This window comes from Sparus aurata, chromosome 2, assembly GCF_900880675.1.
Source record: "Sparus aurata chromosome 2, fSpaAur1.1, whole genome shotgun sequence".
Lineage (NCBI taxonomy): Eukaryota > Metazoa > Chordata > Actinopteri > Spariformes > Sparidae > Sparus > Sparus aurata.
This window is the reverse complement of record NC_044188.1, coordinates 34,805,819-34,830,893: the sequence shown is the minus strand read 5'-3', so window position 1 is coordinate 34,830,893 and position 25,075 is coordinate 34,805,819. Positions and strand designations below refer to the sequence as shown.

General features: G+C 43.4%; 1 protein-coding gene and 1 long non-coding RNA gene across 11 annotated transcripts in view; both read right to left on the bottom strand.

Moving 5' to 3' along the window:
• sez6b (seizure related 6 homolog b) overlaps positions 1–25,075 on the bottom strand; it is a 437,962-nt gene that overhangs the window by 318,029 nt on the left and 94,858 nt on the right. The gene's annotated exons all lie outside the window — the stretch shown is intronic.
• LOC115567029 (uncharacterized) lies at positions 7,806–9,901 on the bottom strand. The gene is made up of 4 exons (XR_003981122.1): positions 9,506–9,901; positions 8,901–8,928; positions 8,656–8,763; positions 7,806–8,144 (listed from the first exon to the last, which is right to left on the bottom strand). It is a non-coding gene; the product is annotated as an uncharacterized LOC115567029 (long non-coding RNA).

Below are 25,075 nucleotides of genomic sequence, written 5' to 3'. Positions count from 1 at the left end.
ATTTTTTAAATACCAATATCAAGTTAATGTTACATTACAAAACAGTTTTTTTTAAGTAGGGTTAGGGTGAGGTGAGTTTTGTGACACTACACTGAATATTAGTGTTACTAAATATTTCTCCCAAATAGAAATTCCCCAAAATTATGGCAAAGCACATTTTTTCCAAACAAAAAAAATGTAGAATAACCAGCAGGAGACCACTGATGTGTGGAATGATTTTGGCGACACTACACTCTGAATAATAGTCAAGTTATTGAATTTTTTTTTGTAGTTTCTCTTTTCAGTGCTGCACTTTGTAGACGGTCCCTGCGCCCTCGGCTCACAGACGGCTGACCATAGAGACCAGTCTTAATGTCCAGCCGCTTGTTTTGATGAAAATACGGTTGTAGCTCGTTGTCTTCCTTACTACCATAGGAAAGAGCCGTCAGTTGTGTTTTAACAAGGTTTCACTCATGAGTTATTGATCTGGGAAGTTCGAATCTGTGAATATATTTCCAACTTTACCGGACTAAATCCTACCACATAAGTCAGTTACGTATCATGTCAAAACCGGCTGCGCTCGCTTGCTGTGCTGTAAGTTTCGTTCTTCTGTTTTGAGACACTGCTGCTGCTTGAGAGACTTTCACGTGAGATCATCGTGATGATGATGAGACTCCACCTGCGCGAACTGCGAACTCACTGAAGTTACTGTGAGTGACTACTGTGCACTCAGGTGGCTGTAATTCAAGACAAGCTAGCTACGCTGTCCGGTGGCCGTGCGATGATTTTTTTTTCACGGGGCAACAATAGTTTGTTGAAGAGTGCCGGAGTGTCTGTTCCAGCCCCTCCCCTCTCTGTGCATGAAGGAGGAGGGGCGTTTTTGCTTTAAACTGCTATTTTGAATTTTCAAAATGTCAGAAATGGATTCAGCATCCTCAATAACCCCCCAAACCACTCCAATATTGTCTAAATTGGCCAAGCAGTCCCTGAAATACTGCCAATTTATGCGATTAATGCTAATTATTGCTAATAATGCTAATAATGCAAATTGCCCAACATATCCCAGATAGCAGAATTATTCTGGCCCATATCTGGCCCACACCTGGACATGTTCATCCGGCCCACATACCGCATGGAATGATGGCACTTGGGCGCTCCGCTTCTGTTTGCCAAAAGTGGGCCACAACCAAGCCATCACAATGCCAGATGTCAACCAAAAACAGACCATATAACCTAGCACACAACCAAATGTGGGTCACTGTGCATTTTTATTCTAGCCCACCTACCACATGGAATCATGACACTTAAGTGGTCCACACTTATTTCCCAGATATGACCCACAGCCTTTTCATAATGCTACGTAGCGTTATGACTAGGCTGACCACTCAAGTGTCATGATTCCATGTGGTAGGTGGGCCAGAATAAAAATGCACAGTGGCCCACATTTGGGTGAGTGCTGTTCTATTTCATCCTTACTGACCGCCAGAGGCGGTGCTTCAGCACTGAATGTCTCCATCTCGCGCATGCGCAGGTCGAGTGTTTATACCAACAAAGTCACCTGTGACCCTTGATGATACCGGCAAGCCTATATCTTCCGGTGACATCAGAGGATCTGTTCCTTTTCATCTTCTCGCTTCGCAGATAGACGTACGTCAGTGAGCTCTAGCTGAACTAAACACGTACTGCTGCTTCGTCGCTGGTAGCCTTGCGACAACCTGTCGGAGCTGCGAGCTGCTCGCCCTCCAAGGGCTGCGACGAGCTGAGACGGGAGTTTTGTTGCGGTTTGCCGCGGACACCCCTCCGGATCACCATCGGTTCGTCTCTACAACTGGCTGAGTATACCAGGCGTAGTGTTACGTTTCCTTTGAGTATCTCTTTCTTTTGTTAAATAAGGTTGGTGAAGGCGTTGTACTCGCTCCCTCTCCCGACATTTGTGCTATTGGTTATGGGCGCTAGCGGTTAGCATTGCCTGCTTGACCTAGCGTCTGTGTAATCGGTACACCGCTGGTTGTACCCGCTTTCCGTTGTAGTTTTTTATGTTGGTGAAGCCAGTGCACTCGCTCCCTCTCCCGACATCTGTGCTGTCATTTGCGGGCATTAGCAGTGTTGTCCGCTTGACCTATTGTCTGTGTAATCGGTACACCGTTGGTTGTATCCGTTTTCAGTTGTAGCCTTATATGTTGGTGAAGCCAGTGTACTCGCTCCCTCTCCCGACATCCGTACTACTGTTACATCTGTGAGTAATTTGTACAACTTGTACCCGCCTTTCGTTGTAGTTTTCCCGAGTTGGTGAAGACAGTGTGTGCGCTCCCCCTCCCATCATAGGTGTGTATTACTATTCTCTGTAACAGCTGCATCCTGAGCTGTGTTTGCTTTCCTTTTGGCAGTTTTACCGGCGTTTTCGCCTGGCCTACTTAAGTTTGCATTTTGTGGCACATGCGGTGGTGCCCATTGATTTTTTGCGCAGTAAGCTGACCCTTGCTGGTGAAGGCAGTGCTCTCGCTCCCGCTCCTAGCATAGGCGGGTGCTGTTGCCCTTGTAGTTAGCAGAAGTGTTAGCCACAAAGGCTAACTGCGTTGTTGTGCGACACCTGCTGGTGAAGGCAGTGCGTTCGCTCCCTCTCCCAGCATCTGTTGTTTTTCTCAGTTGCTTGTATTTGAACCAGTTGTCACCATGCTTGGTGACCACTCCTGCTCGGCCTGTCTGGCCGCTCTGCAGTCTGAAGACGGTCATGATATGTGTCCTCCGTGCCTTGGCCTCGATCACCTGAGGGAGGGGCTTTCAGAGGACCCGTGCATGAACTGTAGCTTCATGCCCCGGGCAGTGCGGGTTGCTAGACTGGCCGAGGCTGAACACCTGCTGGGCCATGCTCCGGAGCCGGACCAGTTGACCCCAGCCCAGCGATTGCCTCCAGCACAGCCTAGCCGATCTAAACGTCGGGCTGCAGAGGCTGCGGGCGCCTCCTCTGGGAAGAGGGTCAAGGAGTCTAAACTGGCCTCCAGGGTGGACCAGTTGACTGAGGAGCTAAATCAAATGAAGTCCCTCTTCCTAGCCATCCAATCTGGGACTGGTGCAGTGGATGTGGGCGCTCCTGCTCCCCCTGCCGCCATGTTTGAACCAGAGGAGGACGTGCTCTCCGTGGCTGCTTCGGCCACTGAGTTCGCTGACTACGGGGCGGATGTGGTCCCCCAGGACGCTGCCTCCCACACCTCCGGGGCGAGCTCCCACTCCTCAGCCCGCAGTTTCGGTGCTGGGTCCGAGAATAACTCCATGGGTGCCATCATTCGTATGGCCCTGGCCCGCCTGCAGTTGGATGTTCCGCAGGCTCAGCCGGCTCCCGCCAGTGCCTTCTTCAGGCGTGGTCCAGCCCCTGCCACCTTTACTGTGCCTCCGTCAGAAGAATATCTGAGGGAGTTGCACGCATGCTGGAGAGATACTAGAGCCCTCTCTCACGCAACATCAGATGGCCGGACCCTGGCAGCCATGCAGGATGCAGCCAAGTTCGGCTTGGCCCATATGCCAGCGGTTGAGCCGGCTATAGCGGCTCTGATTGTTTCGCCCGATGAGGCTCTGAGAACGGATGCCAGGTGTCCGCGCCCCCAGTGTCGGGCCACGGATGACCTGCTCTCTAAGGCCTATGACGCAGCAGCACGCATGGGACGCATTGGCAATTCCCTCTCGCATCTGATGCTCGCTCTCTCAGCGTCCCTGCAGGAGGCTACGCTGGACGCTTCCGTCCACAGCTTCAGTGACGCATCCCTGCAGGCATTTGCTCTGATGTCCAGAGAACTGGGGCGCCTGATGTCCACACTTGTCCAGGCTCGCCGCCAGGTGTGGCTGGCACAGTCGCCTCTCACCGAGGCGTGCCGGAGAACCCTCCGCAGCATCCCAGTGGAACCCGGCGAGATTTTTGGGTCGGCTGCTGTAGAGGCGCTTGAGCGCACAGTCCAGGCCAGGCAGACGCGGCAGCAGCTCTCTGGGCTTTACAGGAGCATGCCCCCTCCAAGCAGACCTGGGGGTTCTTCAGCTCCCCCCAGGCGCCGCTCTCAGCCACAGACTCCCCCCAGTGGCTACCCTAGGTCTCAGCGACCGTTTCAACAGCCGGCTCAACGATGTCCTCAGGCCTTTCGAGCCCCCGAACGACCGCCCTCTAGACAACCTCAGAACTTCGACGCTGCCCGTCGTCCCCCCAGGGCCTCTAGAGGCCGGGGGACCAGGCGCTGAGAGTCCGGGGCCGGTCGTCGGCTGTTTTTCCCAGCAGCAGCTCAGCTACTGGGCTGCTTCCACCAAGGATCCTTGGGTGATTTCCACCTTAACCCACGGGTACAAACTTCAGTTCCGACGCCGGCCCCCTGCCTTCAGCCGGGTCAAGATGACCATCATACACAACCCGGCAAAAGCCCATGCCCTCAACCAGGAGTTGTCTGCCCTCCTGGACAAGGGTGCCATCGAGCCAGTAGACCCCCTGTCACCCGGGGGGTTCTATTCGACTTACTTTCTTGTCGAAAAGAAAGACGGTGGACTCCGCCCTATCCTCGACTTGAGGGGACTCAACCGGTTCCTGAAAGTCCTGAAGTTCCACATGCTCAGTACTGCAGAGGTTCTGCGTACTGTTGCCAGAGGGGAATGGTTTACCTCAGTAGACCTGAAGGACGCGTACTTTCATGTCCCCATTGCACCACACCACAGAAAATTTCTGCGGTTTGCCTTTCAGGGCCGCCATTTTCAGTTCAGGGTTCTCCCGTTTGGCCTCTCCCTTTCTCCACGGGTGTTCACCAGGTGTGTGGCGGCAGCCCTCTCACCCCTGCAGTCGCGGGGCATGAAGATCCTGCCGTATCTGGACAACTGGCTGGTCTGTGCGCCATCCCGGTCTCAGGTGACCCGGGACACAGCGATTCTCCTCTCACATGTGGCCCAGCTCGGCCTCAGAGTGAATTTCCAAAAGAGCTGCTTGGTTCCCTCACAGAGTGCACTCTTTCTGGGGGTGACTCTGGATGCTGTTGCCATGAAGGCCTGTCCATCACCTCGGCGCGTGGACGACATCCTCCGCCTCCTTCTCCTCTTTCAGGAGGGCCGCTGCTTGCGCTATGTCCAGTATATGCGCCTCTTAGGCAAGCTGACGGCTGCTGCCACTGTGGTTCCCTTAGGGTTGCTGTCACTACGTCCCCTTCAGAGGTGGCTGAACAGCTTCCACTTGGATGCCAGGCGGCACCGGCACAGGAAACTCAGGGTGTCACGGCGTTGCCTCCTTGCTCTGACCCCTTGGAGGGAGAGATCATTTCTCCTTCAGGGCATGCCCATGGGCTCCATTGCATCCCGTCGGGAGACCATCACAACAGATGCATCCCTCTCAGGGTGGGGTGCTGTGTGGCAGAACCGGACAGCCCAAGGCCTGTGGTCTGCACAGGACCGCTCGGACCACATCAATGTGCTGGAGCTACGAGCAGTGCACATGGCACTGCAGCTTTTTCTCCCGTTCCTGAGAGGGAGGCATGTGCTAGTACGGTCGGACAACATCTCAACCGTCTCTCACATAAACCACCAAGGGGGAACCAGGTCTGCACGGCTGTTGCAGGTGTCCCGGGACCTCCTGTTGTGGGCGGCCCCCCGCCTAGCCAGCATAAGGGCGATGTATTTGCCTGGGGAACGGAACCGGGCCGCAGACTTCCTATCACGGTGCAAGCCTCCACCGGGGGAATGGCGGCTTCACCCAGAGGTGGTGCTCAATATCTGGGACGTCTTCGGCAGGGCAGAGGTAGATCTCTTTGCCACAGAAGAGTCGACCCATTGTCCCCTCTGGTTCTCCTTGACAGAGGAGGCCAGCCCTCTGGGCCAGGATGCTCTCGCCCACGATTGGCCAGAGGGTCTTCTCTATGCCTTCCCCCCGATGCCTCTGATTCCTCAAATACTGCAGAGGGTCCTCCGGCAGGGCCACAGGCTGCTATTGGTAGCCCCCTTCTGGCCAGGGAGGACATGGTTTCCTCTGCTGCACAGGCTGTGCCGCGGCTCACCGTGGCCTCTCCCCCACAGGATGGATCTCCTGTCCCAGTTAGGGGGCCGGGTCTGGCATCCCGACCCTCATCGCCTGCAGCTCTGGGTTTGGCCACTGCAGGGCCCAACCCGCTGCTGTCGGAGTGCTCAGACACCGTCCAATATACCATACTGAATGCTAGGGCGCCTTCTACCCGGATGCAGTATGAGAACAGGTGGAAACTGTTTTCTGTCTGGTGTTCAGACAGGGGTGAGGACCCCGTGCACTGTACAATCCCAAAAGTTCTGGAGTTCCTACAGTCACTCCTGAATGGCGGACGGTCCCCTGCTACTCTGAGGGTGTACGTGGCAGCCATTTCCTCTCGACACGCTCAAGTTGACGACAACACCGTGGGGTGCCACAGACTTGTGTCCCTTTTCCTAAAGGGAGCCTTGAGGTTACAACCCCCAAAGGCACAGAGAATTCCAGCATGGGATCTGCCCCTGGTGCTGGATGCTCTGTGTCTGCCTCCCTTTGAGCCCCTGGCGCAGGCAGAGATGAAGTGGGTGTCTGCTAAGGCTGCCTTTCTGCTTGCCATCACTTCAGCAAAGCGTGTTGGGGAGCTACACGCTCTCTCAGTCAGTGACTCATGTCTGAGGTGGAACTCAGATGGCTCAGGGGTCACCCTGTGGCCGAATACAGCCTTTCTTCCTAAGGTTCTCTCACCGTCGAACCTTAACCGACCTATCCACCTGGCACAGTTTATTCCCCCCGCAGGGGAGGAAAGGTTAGGACTGCTGTGCCCTGTGCGGGCCTTAAGAGTCTATATAAATTTGACCACAAGCACGAGACGGTCAGAACAGCTGTTCGTCTGTTATGGTGGTCCTAAGAAAGGCTGTGCTCTCTCCAAGCAGCGTCTGTCGCATTGGATTGTGGATGTCATCACCCAGGCGTATGAACACAGTGGTCGCCCCCTGCCATCCGGGGTGAGGTGCCACTCTACTAGGGCTGTCTCTACATCATGGGCGGCTCTGCGTGGTGTGCCCCTGGGGGACATCTGTGATGCGGCATCGTGGGCATCACCAACTACCTTTTCCAGATTCTATCGGGTGAATGTGGCCACTCCCCACCCACTGGGTGTGGCCCTGCTGCCCACCTCTACTGCTTCATCTCACTGAGGTATGTATTGGCATTCCTCGTGACCTTGTTGTTATGGGTCATCCAGTGCTGAAGCACCGCCTCTGGCGGTCAGTAAGGATGAAATAGAACGAAAGTTACGTATGTAACTACGGTTCTATGAATCCTGGATGACCGCCAGAGCGTTCTGTCACTCAGAATCCTTGTGGTTTCGCGAGAAGATTCTGCAGGAACAGATCCTCTGATGTCACCGGAAGATATAGGCTTGCCGGTATCATCAAGGGTCACAGGTGACTTTGTTGGTATAAACACTCGACCTGCGCATGCGCGAGATGGAGACATTCAGTGCTGAAGCACCGCCTCTGGCGGTCATCCAGGATTCATAGAACCGTAGTTACATACGTAACTTTCGGTTTATTGGGTCTCTTCTTGGCTGACGTCTGGCAGTGTGATGGCTTGGTGGTTGTGGCCCACTTTTGGCAAACAGAAGCGGAGCGCCCAAGTGCCATCATTCCATGCGGTATGTGGGCCGGATGAACATGTCAGGTGTGGGCCAGATATGGACCAGAAGAATTTTGCTATCTGGGACATATCAACCAAGAGCTGACCATATACATTAGAACTCACTTAAATGGGAACCACAGTTAGCTCTCAGACTTATCCAGAACTGGTTTACAGGCCATTAAACTGTCTAGCCTGCACACATAAGGAGTCACAACCAAACCATGATAAAGTTTTATGTCAAATATGAACAAATACAATAAACCAGAACTGGTCTGAATTTGTGGCTACATGCCATTATGGTACCCCCAGATACTGTGTTGAATGGTGACATGCAGAGGTCCAGTCTTGTTGGGACTCATCTGGGGGTCTAAGATGAAGAAACCTACTGAAGAATTGAAGAGGACTATGATTTTTTTTTTAAAATGTTTAACCTGTGAGACAACAAAACACAATTCAGGCCAAATCAATGGAACCACTGAAAAAGGTGGAACAGTGGAGAAGCTCCAAAAAAATCTTGCCTGGGTCCAACATCATGGCTCATCTTCTTGTGGCCCTTTAAGAAATACACAAAAAAACATATTTTGTTGACTCAGTAAAGCAGTACTGTGGTTACTGAATATGGTGGCAATGAAGTACAAAACACAAAATGTTATCAGGAGACCAAACAAAAAAGGCCCTGTACAATGATATAAAAGTTATACAATATTGTGTTGATGTCTTTCAAAACTTAAATCCATAGTCTGTTTTTAATTTCAATTAATCTGAAGCTATAGTTGATATTATGTCTGATCACTGACCCAATATCTGTTTGCTCAACCTCATTCTGTTCAGACAAAAATGAAAGATGGGATTGATAAGAAGCAAAGTGAGCTAAAGTAAAGCAGCTTCATCAAACACACCCTCTGCATACAACTACATCGAAATAACAGCACGAGAATACAGCAAAGACACTTAAAAAAACAGTTCAATTCGAAGAATCTAGCACACATTTATGAAGCAGAAAATAGCGGCCAAATGAGTAAGAACCACAATTTTCACTTTAAAAGAGAGCTGATCCATATTACCTCAGATTCTATTTTGAGAGCAGGTCAGAGGTCCATGAGCTTGTTCACTGCTGGGCAGGACATCACTATGGTCTGTCGGCGTGGGAAAATGTGGTCTCCATCATCTTTCTAACGAAGGGGAAATGTACAAATGCAATCAGTATAGAGACATATACGAGGGCTGATTCTGGAATAGTGGCTGTGCTGCAGCCTGTAGTGTCTAAATAACTGTATTCTGGAGGTGAAAGAAGCTGCGCACAACTTACACGTCCAGATCATTTTGAAACCAGCAACCTAAAAGGCAAAGAAAAAGATGACAAAGTTTAGACTACCATCTAAAACTTTTAAAACAGAATTGCTTACACTTACTACTTAATATAACAACAAGTTAATTACTATTAGCTTATCAAAATATTATCACGGACTACAGCTATCACTGCTTTAAAATGAAAACATGTTTTCCTCAAAACAATATGTTTTATATAACGTCTATAGATGGAAAATAGCTCAAGTAAACTTTTAGTTTTTAACAGGTTTTTAAGACAAATCTAGAATTACATTTTGGACTCTTTAGACCAATCATCTTTCTTTTTTGTAAGCAAATACAAAGTTAAGTAAAATATTATCTGTGCAGTGCAAAAGGTTAAATATCAATTAGGAAGATGGAATGTATGAACAGAACACATTGATGACTTGTTGAATTGAATACGGCAAAAAGTTTTATTTTGACCAAATTGGCAAGAAAAATAAACGATATGTGTCTGTGGGAGTGTGTATGATTTAGGGTTACCACATTAAAACATTGTCTTGGTTATTGGTATTTAGAGAGGGGGGAGTGGTGGTTGATAGAAGAATTCATTCATTGGATTACCTGGTATCTTTATCATATCTCCAATTATCTTCCTTAACTCTGTCTTAACTTCTTGAAACTGGAACAGATAGATACAATGATGGGAAATACATTCATCACATATCAAAATATACTGTTTGTGAGCTTTGATCCTCTGAGAGATCAGGTTGTAACCTAGGTTAAGGTTAGCTAATGTTAGCTAGCTTGTTCTAGCAGCTAACCATTACATTCATTGTAATTGGTTCGCTAGTTAGCACCATGGTGGCTAGCGGAGTTTTGACTCTGCTGTAAAATTATTTTATTACAATCCATGGGGTTAAATAAGTAAAAGTGAATAAATATTAACATTGAAAACTTACAGTAAGTCCTGACTGCTGCCACGTAGGTCGAGCTTTCTGCCTCCTGTTGCTTCCTGCCGCCAACCGTCTCTGCAACGTTCAAACTTTTCTTCTTCTGCGTTTTTTCAAAGAGCGGTAAGGAATCAGCGTAGTATGCGCATCAGCGCCGCCTTCTGCTTCGGAGGGTGAATCAGAAATAAACTCGGAATAAAAAATTATCCCTGCAGCTGCTCAGCAGTTAAGTCATAGTTGCCAACTCTCCCGATTCACGCGGGAGACTCCCGATTTTTAACACTATCTCCCTCGACGCTCCCGGTCAGTAATTTCTCCCGTTAATCTCCCAATTTTACAGTAAAGGATAAATCCCGCAATCCGGCTTTTCCGACTTTTTTTTGGGGGGGGGGGGGGGGGGGGGGGGGCGTTGCGCAAGGCACGGTCGGTCGGGTATTGATAAACATAATGACATTTGATTTTGATGATGACGTGATTTTTGTCGGTTTAATATCACGAGCGAATGGGGAATTTAAGTTGCACACAGTGAAAGCACTACACCCCAAGTTATCTTGAAATCGATTATTATTGTCATTACTGCTATTTGTATAATTTCTACAAGTCACCGTTGAAGTTGAGTGACTGAAATCCTCGTCATCCTATTCAAAGGCTGCAACAGGCGACTCATCGAACCGGGGTGAAGTTAGTTTCAGTTTGGATATTCTGTGGATATCTACTCGGGTCCAGCTGAGACTTTACTGAGGTTCTCCCAGTGTCAGCAGCAGGAGGACGGTCAGCTTACCTCTCAGAGCCTCGCGCTGAATCACTGAGACTGATTTAGGGACCGTCATTAAATTACTTAGCATAAATATATTAATACAAAATAATTGCTGTTTTTTAGAATATCTTTCATGTCATGTGACCCAGTGACTCCAAACCAGCTGCAGATTGTATCAGTAAACTGGACGAGTAAGACACCTATTGTTATTGTATTTTAGTGCTTCCTCTATTTAATATGAATATTGATATGCAGAAATTATGATTATTTTTCTCAATAGCTTCTCACTGACTACTGAAATGCTCAGGATGTCAACATATTTTCAAGCAGCAATGTCAGCTTCTACACTATTTTGTCTCATGTCTTAGATTCTGATTCTGAAATTCTGAAAATGAATTTCTTTTCAAAAATCTCACGAGTAGGTGAGATTTAAAGGGTCATTTTTCAAAATTTTTTCCTGGGGAGCATGCCCCCAGACCCCCCTAGTGTTGCTAGGTTATCAACTCAGAGCACAGCTGCTATAAAAAAAATTAGGGGAAACACTGTTCTAAGAATTTTGGACATGTGTGGTTTAAAATACAAGGCAAGAAATTATGACAAATAAATCGCACACCTGGCGAAGGAACCTTGTTACTTGGGCCGATACACCGATGAAAAAAATCTCCCTATTTTTCACAACCCAATGTTGGCAAGTATGGTTAAGTAGAAATACAAAAATATATAGGCTACATCAAACTGATGCCAATAAAAATACCAAAAATTAAATAAAATAAATACATTTTGTCTTCCACTAATGTCAAATGCATTTGAGACCATTTGCCCCAATCAAATTGTTACTATTTTAATAGGCTATGATTGCAATTTATTTGTTATGATCGATTTTATTGTGTTTTAGCATGTGCTATATAAATTAAGTTTATTTTAAATCACCCCTATTTAAAACAATATAAATAACAGGACTTTATCATTCTTAGCGTGTTTTTACTTAATTCTATTAAGTTTTACTAAAGTGATGTTTTTAAGTTATGCATACTTATCCACAAAATAGCTCCATTTACAGTTTTTATTGATTGCTTTGATGTAGCAGTCAACTCAAACTCCACATTTTCAAAACAGTTAACACACAGGCCGAAACAGTGGTCAAAATGACTCATTTTGTTTGCAAAAGGCTCTAACCGTGCCAAAACATTTAAAATATGCAACAAAAGCTAATTTTGCCTTCAAACAACACAACTTGCAAACAAGTGTATGAGCTCTTCCAATCAACCATTACACAGTGGACAACAAAATACAAAATAAAAAAACTGAAATACTGTAATTATTACACAAAATACATGGAAACCAAAATAAAATCTATTAGAGTATAAGAAAATCTCATAGTCCACAAAACATTTCTGCAGCTTCACAGCAAGCATTTTCCTGAACAACTGACCTGTTTTAAAACATAGAAAAGAAGATAAAGATATAAAATATTACAGTAAAGTATAACAATCTATTACTGTAGAGTATAAGAAATAGGCACTATTGATACTCAGGCTCTTCTGTCTTGACGATGGGGCCACATGGCCTGATCCACATCACATTCATTATCCTCTCTTGCAATGAACCAAGGGAAAAATCTTCTTGCATGCCATCCAACCTTGACATTCCTCTGCACCTATTTCTCACTCTCATCTGCCTTAGACCTCTTCAATCCATGTTGGCAAAGAACAACACAGCCGCTGTTCTTTTTAAGGCCTGCAGACTGATTGCTCAATGAAGATTTGTGTTTAGGAGTGTCAAACAGGTGCTTTAGTGATTTCATACTGATAGGTATGTAGGTAGTTTCTAATAGTTAGGAACAAATGGTTTCTGTTTGGTTACCATAGCTAAAACAATGGAGTTTGGACTGCTTGAATGACATCTGTGATAACTGTTCTGCAAAAGGGTGGGGAAAATGTCTCAATCCAATGAGAAAGGGTTAACACATTTGCAAGAGGTGTCTTGTGCTCTGCTGAGACAGTGATGATGAAAACCAAGTGGATTCCAGTTTGTTTAAACAGGTCAAAGCAATCAAGAAAAACTGTAATCAAAAATGATGTATTAAAATTACTCAAAAAGGAACAACACGTTACACCAACTTGACATAATTAAGTTAGTAGAACTTTTTCTAAAACTTCGAGTATACAGTACTTTATATGTTTAATTACTTTGAACGTTCGGGTTTATAGTGTAGGTTGTTTATGAGCTGGAGCTTATTTTTTTATGTGCATTCATGTTGTGCATTTAGTGCATATACTCAAATCAGATAAAACACTGAAAGACATTGTTGGTCATTACGTTATTGTAAGACTTAACATTTTTTTTTTTTTTTATGAATTATTTAATTTATTTAACCTTTGTTTATCCAGGTGAGTCAACTGAGAACTAGTTCTCTTTTGCAATGATGCCCTGTAAGATTTAACATCTCAGACAAGAAAAGATTTTATTGATCCCATATCAGAGAAAGTTTCATTAACAAACAACAAATTCATCAAACAAGGCACATGATTTATACTCTTAGATAATATATAGAGATAATATATAAATATATTGCACTAAGAGAAAAAAGTTAAACTTGACTAGGCCTACTATATGTAATTCCTGCTGGTATTAAAGAGTGTCAGACTTGTCCGACTAATCAGACTCTGTAACGACTCTCAGAATTCACCATCCGCTTGTTGTGTTGTAATATCTTTTTTCTCTCAGATGTACTATATTTTATGAACAGTGGTGTTTTTCCTTGTATCATGGGTGCAACAGACGGCTCGTCCTGCACATGGGGATGAAGAGTGTTGTTCATGATAGACATTGGCTTAGCTTAAATTCTCCTCTCACCCACCTCCATAGTGGAGAACAGAGGGCAGTTCAGGCCTAAAAGTCTTCAGTTCTCTCACTGCTTCCATGGCCAGCTCCTGGCACCTATATATTTACATATTGACATTACCTAACATCAGTATAGCAACATATGGCTCACGTCCAGATCATCTGATGTTGATTGTGCCATATTTTGGCCAAAACTGGCCCAAATATGTTTCAACAAAGGTGGGCCACGTGTGCTACCTTATATGTGGGCCACTTTAGGCTCACATCCAGATCAGTTGATGCCAACTTGCCATATTTGGGCCAAAACTGGCCCAAATATGTCTCAACAAAGGTGGGCCACGTGTGCTGAACCACATGTGGACCGGCCTTGGTTCACTTACAGAATAACCATTGCCTACTCTGCCACATATTTGCCAAAGATGGGCCATATTTGTTTTGTGATATTTGGGCCAAATGTAGCATTAACTACATGGGCCAGTTTAGGTTCACATCTGTTTTGTCTGGGCCAGAAGAATGCCTACGGTGCCGGATCATTGCCTGAAGTGGCCCACATCCGTATGCTATCTGGGATGGAAGTTAGCATCTGACAGTTTCTTAATGCTGGGGACCCATACTGTACATTTCTAACATAAACATTTTGTGTACTCAACATTTCCGGGTTCACATTCCTAGCAAATATACTAACATTGATTGTGTACACAGAGCTTACTTAAAAGACGGTTTTTGAACTACTCACTTTGGTAGCTGCCTCTCCGGCATGCCGCCTTCATGGCAGCCAAAGCGTCAATCTCTGAGTGTGACCTAACAGGCAGGAGAGTAATGGTGGACCGCTCCTCAAGCCTTCTGTTAGGTCGCAGCTGCTAAAGTGGGTTGTTCCAAAAACCTTCTTTTTAGTAAACTCTGCGTACACAAACAATGTTCTCATTGCTCGTGTTCATGTGTAGAGACCCTGGCCTACGAGCATAGTTACATGTTGTGTCGAGCCTTCTTAGTGTCCATAAACCAAGGACTAAGGTGCTTGAAGATGACATATTATGAAAAGTGGGGCACTATGGTGGGAATGGAACCTTTTAATGTTGTCAGCCACTCATGTGACAGCTTCAGTATTTTGCTTTGAGGAATATGTACCTTGTCAGTATTACAGTTTTTCTCAATTGTTTACACACAAAAACTGGTACTTGAGACAAAATGACCACAACATGTAACTGATGCACCAACCCCCTGAACCAATTCTGCTAAACTACAAGCACAATTCCTGCTTTACACTCAAATTGCAGTTCTAAAACACACTTTTTTCAAAACACTACACACAATTCTCTGCATTTGGCACAATTTTAATGAAGAAAATCTCTTGCTTTCACAAAGAACACTCTGTCATTCAAAATTCTAAAGTGAATTGCCCTACTATGCACACTGACTCATCATATGGGCAAACACCTAGACACCCTACACAACACACTCATTCCACCAGAGCAGCTCAGGTACGTTGTCATTTGGGACAACATTAGTTTCCACCGCGCTGCTCTGGTTCGTAACTGGTTCACTGCCCAACCACGCAATTGAGAATTTTTTGTAAAGTGTATGACCGAAATCCACAAATCCACAAATGTGTATACCCCTTCTCCAAGCTATGGAAGATGCATGTGGATATATAGCAGTTGGTGCTTTTCATGGCTGGATTCACCATGCTAGGTGATGTTTCTCTTGCTGCTTGGCCAGGGAAAACATTGCTTGTGATGTGGATGAGGTGCTGTGGCCAGACCGAAACAGAGGAGAGCATGCTGCACAGTTTTTTTTGTTGTTTTTTAAAATTTTTACTGTAACTGTGTACAGTAAATTCTTCTGTTGTTTTGTAGGTAGACCGTATATTGTTGTATATGCACTTTGTGTTGGTTGGGATGTACACTGTGTACATTGTTTTTATAGGAAAAATAAAATATATCTGTTACCGTGTATTTGTGTGTTCTGAGTATAAAAATAATATTCTCAAATATTTTACATCACACTTATGTATGTACTGACTGTAGTAAGTGTAACTAAACAAAAAAGGCCTAAGTCATTATGATGAATGAAGAACAAGTGTTTTCCATTCATCATAGTGTTTTACACTGAACACATCAGTGTTCAACTGGTTCTTATAAATGTCTATTCATTTGATGGTTTGTGTGTGTCATTTGAAAACAAAATACCATTTTGAGAAGACATAACATTGTTTTGAATGTAAAGTTTAATTTTGCAGGAGAATTGAGGGGTTTTGCCCATTGTGTGTGTGATTTTTGATTTGTGTGTAGAGTTCTGAGAGCATGAGGCATGCTTTCAGAAAATGTGTGTAAACAATCGAGAAAAACTGTAAATGGACTGGAATAAGAAAAAATAAATAAACAGATTTTGACACAGGAGCACCTACAGCAATTACTCAAAAAAGGAACCATCTAAAGGAACTCTTCATTTCAGTCTACATTGTGCTTTTGGTTTAAAATTGATCAAACTACCATAAACTAATTGTCAAAAAGTAAACCAGGAGACTTGAAAGTTTTTGCAGTAGTGCAGAGCTGAATAATTTTCCTTTCATGAAACAGCTCATCATAGCATTATGCAATAACCTATATGCTATTGTTTATTTGCATTACATGCCACAGTAGCTGTACATGTGTGCACATTATGAGTGAAAATATGATTATGTGCAGCCAAACAATCCTGTTTTATTCACTTCAAATAGCAGGTTTCACAAACTGTTTCATCTATTTATCTCTCTTAAAATGTAAGTTTTACTTCACAGAGCTGTAGTGATTTTGACAGCAGAAAGTATAACTAAATAGCCAGAAAATAAATCTAAAATTCAGTCATCTTCTTTATCTCTCCCCGTTTACTGCTCTGCTTCACTGTACTTTACTCTGACATCAGGACAGAGAGAACCTGTCTCGTCCTTCTGGATGGAGACAGGAACATTCACTCACATAGCTCTGCACTCTGCAAAGTTGTTCCATCTTTCAAAGCTGAATTGAATCCACATTTCCTCTCAACATGTCTTTCTGTGGAGCAGTGCATTAGTGCTTTTACACCCAAGTGCTGAGCAGCACAGCCTAAACAATTCTCACATCATTGGCTTCTACCCTCCCTATCCCCCTCGCAATAAGACTTAATATTCATTACTGAAGAGATTTGATGAGCCGCTATAATTCTCCCAGTGTAATGATCAGCACTCCCCTCCCAAGTGCACCTGTGAGATCTAATCTGAGACCCCTTCAGGAGGCTATCATCCACTGAGGGAAGTCTTATGTTTTTTTAACAAGCTTCATTTCCACCATAATAGCTCCCTCTTTCTGCTGGCTAATAGCTATCTGCCTCAAACAATCAGGGTTTATTGTAGCTGTGTCTTTTCCTAGCCAGTACCTCACATCTCAAACACAGACAGCTCCTTGAGTAGAATCAGACACACTGGCATTGAAATCTACCAGAATAACTGTGAAAGAAAAAATTCCAAAAGGACTGACTAGAGGTCTGATATCGACCTGCTCCTACAATGTGTGGAAGGTAAGGTACACACTATGGGTGGGCAGTGTGTTTCGTCAGCTGCTATAGCTCACAGTCAGATTAACCAGGGACGTGCACATGATTATAGAGGGGCAGGGGCTCAAGTCAGAAAAGGGCAGTATGTGCAGTATGTGCAGTGCATTTTTTTTTCAGGCCTTAACAACACAATATGTAGATTAATTAATGTAAAATTAATAAACAAAGTACTGATCGAAAGTAAACTACTTAGCTGTGTATCCTGTGTAGCTGTAAGTGAAACGCAATTGCCATTTCTTTTGTGTCAACAAATTATTGTCAACATGAGTTTATTCACATTGTCATAATACTGAGGTTTGGAAGACATGCAATTCAGCTGCAATTCTTAAAAAGCAATAAAACACTGGTTTATTATTTAGCTATTTATTGGAGGCCAGGTGCAAACTAGAAATACAGGCTACACATCTAAAACTGTGACAAAACCACGAAATGACTACTGTGACTGACAACAGCAATGTTTACAACAGCAAAGTCACAGTAAACTCAATATCTAGAGGAAGTTTAGGATTTGTGGCAAGATAAACAGCCGACACAGACAGCTGCCAGATTATTCTTAACTCTCATTAACAAGCAGTTAACTTAACAAGCACAAATGGGCGCTTTTCTGAAATATGACTCATATTTAAGCACGTTGAATAAGTGGAAGGCAACTTGTTAAAATATACCTGTCATTATGAATATCTTGGTTTTGTTTTTGATGAAAATATGAAGTTTTCAGAGGGAAGGAAAATACTAGCAGAGTCTGCTGGAAGAGCATTAGGTTCTGTGTTGAGTAAAATGAAATTATGTACAGATCTTGGTTTTTCTACATTTACACAACTTTATAAATCTTAGGTTGACTCGGTTTTGTTTTATGCTGCAGGGGTTTGGGGCTTTTGATTGTAATTCTGTTCAGAATCGTGCTTTGAGGTGTTTTCTTGGTGTGCATAAATATGCAGCAAAAGTAGCTGTTGAAGGGGACGCAGGATGGGATTCATGTATTGTAAAACAAAGATGTGAAATGGAACCGTCTTGTCAGTCTGCCAGAGGAAAGGCTAACTAGGAACATTTTTAATTGGGACAGAGCAAAGCATCACCCCTGGTCTAGAGAGGTTTCAATAATATTGTCTGCCTCTGATTTACATATAATGTTTCAAAATAATTTGCAATGTAATATAAATGTCATCAGACAAAGATTATTTAGGAAATATGAGGATCAATGGAAACAGGATATATGGAAGAAGCCAAAGCTTAGAAATTATGTTCAGTTTAAGAATGACTATGTCACAGAACCTTATATTTTTTTGAATTTAAAGAGAAGGCAGAGGTCCCTCTGTGCTCAATTAAGATCCAGTACCTTACCTCTGGCAGTAGAAGTGGGTCAATTTAAAGGTACACCTGAACATTTACGTTTGTGTGAATTTTGTGATCTCCAGGTTGTGGAAGATGAATTTCATTTTGTTTTTTATTGTCCTTTATATTGTGATTTAAGGAACTCTCTATTTGAATCAATCCAGTTTAAAAATCCTGATATATTTTGGAAATGTGAAGGGGAGATTCTGTGCTGGTTGTTTGAAAATATTGTTTTTGCTTTGGCAAAATTTATAGAAAAGGCCTGGTATCTGCGGCAAAGTATTTTGTATCCTATATGACAATCGATTTGTATTTGTATCCATATCTTTAATGGTTTAGTTATATTATGATGTGTTCTGTATTATGTCACATGGCTATCGTGGATTTAACTGTGAAATTATTATTTGATGAATATGATTAGTGTCTAATAAACCCATGAGGGCTGGGCACCAACCATGGTGTTTGACACTTAAATAAACCAATCAATCAATCAATCAAAAAAAAAAAAATGTTAGCCCCCACAAGAAAGTTATGTTAATGGACTTATAACTCAAAAAGGTTCAAGTCGCTCCACTGTCACATCTCATTTACGTGCATGGTGGAGTTCACGATGAGGCAGCGGCTTCTCTCTCTCTCTCTCTCTCTCTCTCTCTCTCTCTCTCTCAGAGAGAAAGCAGAGCCGCAGCGGACAGAGAAGCGGCTTTACAGGCTCAACACACTCACAACAGCATATTACGTACGAAATACGTACGGTAGATAACCTTGGCGATTTTACACCGCCGTTTTTTTCACATCTGTATGCCATTGGCGCCCCCAGAACTTTTTCATAGGGGGGGGCAGATGGGGCCAGTGAAAATCTAAGGGTGGCACACCAAAATGGTCCTTCTTGTGGCAACTCAGATTCAGCTCCAGTCTGTGGCTGTGTATTGCATTCCCCTTGACTCTTTTTCATTAAAAAGACAATATGCATCCAACACATTTACCTCAAGTTTGAGAAACACACAAACATTTCAGAAAAACACAACAATGTTGTTGTTTCTTCCTCTGCTTCTTGCCACAAAAAGGGCACTTTTGTTTTTTACAGTTTTTCTCAATTGCTAAAACACAATTTCTGAAACCTTGCTCCATTTTCTGAAAACATTAAACACAAAACCTCAGCTTCAAGCACTATTTACAAAACCTCTGACTCAAAACAGATTTACCTGTGCTCAAAACAAAACACTGCTCTCAAATCATAAACAAAGCGATCAGAATAATATACACTATCAAGCAGTCAGTAAACAATACACCAAAAAATAGAAAACACGTTGTTCCAAACATATAGTTCTCAGGGAGAAGTACATTTTTAATCTCAAAACTTTTTTTTTTGTTCCTCCTCCTTGTACCCCTATTTTTTACAGTATTGTACCCTGCATTCCACAACCTTGTCCTTTGTTTCTGTGATACTGTAATTCTTGTTCTATGTTGATATGAACCTGCAACCAGTCAAAATCTATTGAGCAGTCAGTACTGTAAACAAATGGAAAGCACAATGTTCAGGGCCAGACAATGTGTTTATTGTACAGTATACAGCCTACAATGCACTGTACTACAGTATACAATACAAAAATCAAAGGAGTAAACATGTGATCAATGTGCTTCTTCTTTTCTTTGGGCTGGGTCAGGCCAGAGCACTTTTTCGACATCACAAGCAATATTTTCCCTCCTGAGGCAACGGGGGAAGAAGCCTCTTGTGTGCCTTATACAGCCCTGACATGGTTCCTCACCTATATTACCACAGGCTAAATCCATGGTTTGCAGAAGAATTACCTGTTTGCTCTCTGAACTGGCTTATATTGGTTGTGTCAAATGATTTGAAACAAGTGAAATCAGTTTTGAGTGGTTGTGTTTTATCAAAGACATGTGTTCTCTTTTTGTATTTGATTGTTGCCACTTGTGTTTACCAGTATGGATGACATGTGCATTAGAGTGCAGAATGTGTTTTGAGAATGAGAATGTGTTTAGAGTTCTGCTGAAAAGTCTAAGTGAGATCTGCAAATTGTGTTTTACCATGTGAAATGGTTTAAGGTATTGACAACAGATTGCACCATTAGCTAAATGAGTTCAGGCAACTGAAAACTTTGTTCAGCCAATGGGTTTTAGTGTTTTAGCAATTGAGAAAAATTGTAATACGAGGCAAAAAGGGCACACTGTAGGAGCATCATGTACATTTATTTAGTCACATTTTGTGGAGTCAAACATAGAGAAAGTAAATATTGTTAAAAAAATTACATTTTGAAAGTTTAATTTAATTACGTTTTTCAGCCATATTACAGTATAAACAATCAACCTAATGTAACATATTCAGATTAGAGTAAAATAAGGAAATACGGAAATGTAACTCTACACACACGCCTGTTGGAATAAAAAAGAGGACAAAATTACTTACCCACATGTGATAACACTAGTCTGAGTGGTGTGAAACAAATCAAGATTCAACAACACTCAGTTTCTAATTACGAAACCATGAACAGTTTCGATTTTGAGCAAGCCAATTTTCAATGGGAGTGCTACGGCAGTACCGGCCCTGAGTAACTTGGTGGCTAAGGCAAGATCTTAGCCAACGCCCTCTTGCATTGGTGTCAATTTCACAATCAATTTACATACACTCACACAGAAACTGCATGTATGTATTCAAGATTTTATTTCTTTTAAGTCAAAAATATCACACCTAATAAAAATTGAAGAAAGCAACAAGTAATAAAAATACAATATACATTTGTGCAAACATATTATCTCTCAGCCTCAGAGTGCCATCTCTCTCTTATCTATTGTCAGCCACTTTGCAAAACGACCTCCGACTCCTTCCATGTTGCCATGTGGGTATTGTGCTCCTGGCTATCCTCATGAACCTTCAGCAAGTGTCTTGCATTTTTCCATTCCTTTTATTCCTTCCTTATTAAGTCTGTATTTTTTTTAAGGAAACATTTAGCAGCAGAAGCAGTGCAAGCTATCATTTCTGTTTGAGTACATCAGCCAGCTTCTTTTAATTTTTTCAGAATTGACTAAGACTCTGTTACAAAAGTCAAGTTGACACTCTCCCATCGTTGTTTTTGGGAAATGTGTAACTGCTATTTTATTTGAACTGGTCCTCTGTGAACTAACTCTCATCTCACTTTGTCAGTTAGAAGAGATGCCCAGTCAACAGGTCTGTTGGTGCAGCCTTTATTCCTGATGCTGTGTCACTCTGCTGTGCTGATCGTAGAGGACACACTGAACAAGAGCCTAGGCAAAGACCAGCTCGTGCCACAACTTTACGCACACATGAAAGCGCTCTGTGTGAAGTTCCAACTCTTTGAGACACAACTATGCAACTTCAATGTTGCGCACTTCCCCGCGCTGTCTGAAATCAAATCTGCTTTTCCAAATAAGTGTCTATGATTACATCTCTCATCACAGAATTCAGTCAGTGCTTCCAAGATTTTTCTCCTGACTAAGAAACAATCTGAGGCTGTTTTGAAAATGAGCTGCCAACCCTAACAAAATGAATGAAAACCCATCAATGGAAAGCTGTAATTTTTTTCTTTAGGCATATTCAACTTGCTAGCATAATTTACCTACATTTGGTTGATTTTGCTAACTGTTTAATACACTAGGCAAGGCGATATACCTCACCCCTACTGAGTGGCCCAGCCCTTTGTATATTGTTCTGTATGTGGCCCTCAGTGAAAAAAGTTTGGACATCCCTGCTTAACTGAACAGGGGTCCGTTTCACAAAGCAGGTTTAGTGAAAACTCTGAGTCTGTTAACCCTGAAATGAGGGAAACTCTGAGTTTTCCGTTTCACAAAGGGAGGTAACTCAAACCAGATAAAGAGGGGTAACTCTAGCCTGTTTCACAGAGAGAGGTAATTTAAGCTCTCGGTCAGTTACCATGGTAACATAATCTATGAACCTAACCTGGTCGGGACCAGTTTTTCTAAACAAACCTCGAGTTTCTCTCTGTCTCCGCCCTCTTTCAGCCACACACGGTATTTGATTTCCTCATTCATTCAGTCAGCAGGCGACTTTTGGCGTAGTATAGTTCTCATTGATCATTGCAAAAATCAGTCAGTAGGCCTAAAGTTATATTAGGTGGCGACTATTTTCACTACCATGGCATGTCCTTCTGATAATGATCCCGTGGATGAATGTGCAGCATTACTGCGCAGAGAATTAAATATTCGTCGGGAGATGATTATCAGACAGCACATAGATGTTCTTGCATTTCCAGACAATTATTTTTACCGCTTTTACCGCTTCACGTCACAGTCCATCATTTACATACACAACCTAATCCGTCCTTACATTTCCAACATTACCAACCGAAGTCATGCTCTCACATCCCAGCAGATATTGTGTGTTGCGCTGCGTTTTTTTGCAAATGGGAGTTTTTTATACAACGTCGGAGATGCAGAGCACTTGAGCAAGGCAACTGTATCAGAGCGGTCAGAAAAGTGTGCCTCGCCCTGAAACGGCTACTACCCATCTTTATCATTTTCAGCTCCTCTGCCTCCGTTAGAGGTGGCGGTGCTGGGCCACCACCCGTTTTACGAGCATCTGCTTTCTTTCTGTTGGCTGAGTAGAAGTCTGTTAGTTTAAATAGGCTTAATTATTTAACAGAACATGATATAGATGAGAAGACATTTATGTGTGTGAAAACAGCATTATGTTGGGGATAAAACAACTGCCACTTAATATTTATTTTACAATGTAAAACATGATCAAAATGAGGTACCCCCATGAGATTATGCCGAGGTCTAATGTTTTTATCTTTCATCTTAAGCTGCAGCCAAGTGCGCTTCTCAGCCGGGGTTGCACCTAAATGAAATAAATTAATAGGCTACCACTCAAGCAGTTTCCCCCTGTAATATTATTGTGATTGCAAAGGACTACATTTAAATTTACGCATTGACCCGAGCACCAATGTTCTCCCACGCCGTCTCCCTCTCTTTTGCTGCTGCAGCGGTGTTACACTGTCTTCTAAAAACGTGCTCAAACTCACTGTATGAGCGCATTAATATTTCCAATTCCAGTGGGGTGAAAAACGTAGCCCTCCTCTTCCCCGTTGCCATGGTGACTCGTCGAATCAGGGCTCCATTGATGCTGTCTTTTTATACTTGTGGTGCACGTGCTTAACTCCAGGTTAAACTACTCCGAGTTGATCAAACTAACTCAAATCAGCTGTTCTGGAACCGAAAACTCAGAGTTTCCTATCTCAGAGTAGATCAACTCAGAGTTCAGGGTTAGACTCAGAGTTTGTTGAACGTGCTTTGTGAAACGGACCCCAGGTTTCTATCACATTCAGTTCACCTCCAACATATCAGCACAGCTTCAAACATGTAGGACACCTACTCAGGGTGCCCTGACTACAGTTGCACTGTCACAGCTCCACTGCTTAAAGTTTCAAATGCCACATGGATCACCTGCATGTCACCAATGCACGAAACATCCCCCTCAAAAAACAAAATAACTCAAGCTGAACTTCTACCTTCACTTGCCCCTCCTCCACTACTCCATTGTCATTTTTTTCCACGAGCCAAGAGCTGAAGAAGCTCATGTCCTTTGGAGTGCAGGGGCACTCCTGATAACTTTCTATGACTCTGTGGTGGCATGACCCATTTTTTTGGAGTAGTCTGCTGGAGACCTGGAGGTATCACTGTGCACTATGCCATAACAATTTTCATACCCATATTTATTATTTATTAAAAACAACACATTGCCACACTATTTATAATTACACTGTTCATATTTTTGGTCCTGTGATGAGCTGGCGACTCATCCAATGTGTACCCTGGCCTTCGCCTTCGCCTAGCTAACTGGAATTGGCCCAAGTAACCCCCCCCCCCCGAAAAGGGGGATAAAACATCCCTGCAACCCTCACGGAACAAGCGGTAGAAAACGGAACAGAACTGTTCATATTTTACAATATTATGTTTATACAATGTATATGAACCTATTTCTATTTCTTAACTTTTTATTATATTGTTTATTGTAATATTACTTTTTTTCCCATTTGCGGAAATTCTGATTCTGATTCTGATACTTTGTCGCCTCCATAACCATACCCAAGGCATGGACAAAAAGGTAGTCCAGTGCTGCAGTTAAGAGGTCGGTCCATCTGCAATAACTTCACAGATCCGGTTGCAGCGTTCCTCAGTGCAGATTCCTACATGTATGCCGCAAATTGCCCTCCGGGAACAATAAAGATCTCTTGACTTGACATTTATGCTCCTTTTGTGGTTGTGGCCACTCTCATCCTGCCCATCTCCACAACCCAACCAACCACTAATTAACCACATCTGCTTCAAAGCCCATCAACATCATAGCACTGGGAAATTCAATCACATTATTCTTTCCATAAACAGCTTCTTACGTAATAGAAAATAAATATCTACATGAATTAAAACATGTTATCGTATTGCATCTTATTGTACACGAACTGGATCGATTCATACTGTATCAGAATCAAATCCTCTGGTATCATTCCACAATATAAAGCACCTTCCCTGAATAATATTGGAGCCCATGTATCTAGATACATATCGAATCAGCTTATAAGAGAGAGGTGCACAGCCTTACTGGATTCACCTTCTCACAGACTAGAACGGCATCACCATCTTCTAAGAAGACCAGTCGTCTAACCCACACAACATTCAGCTATTCACTTATGCTGCCCCTTCTGTCAATTTAGGGGTATCTACAGTCAGTGGTGGTTCTAA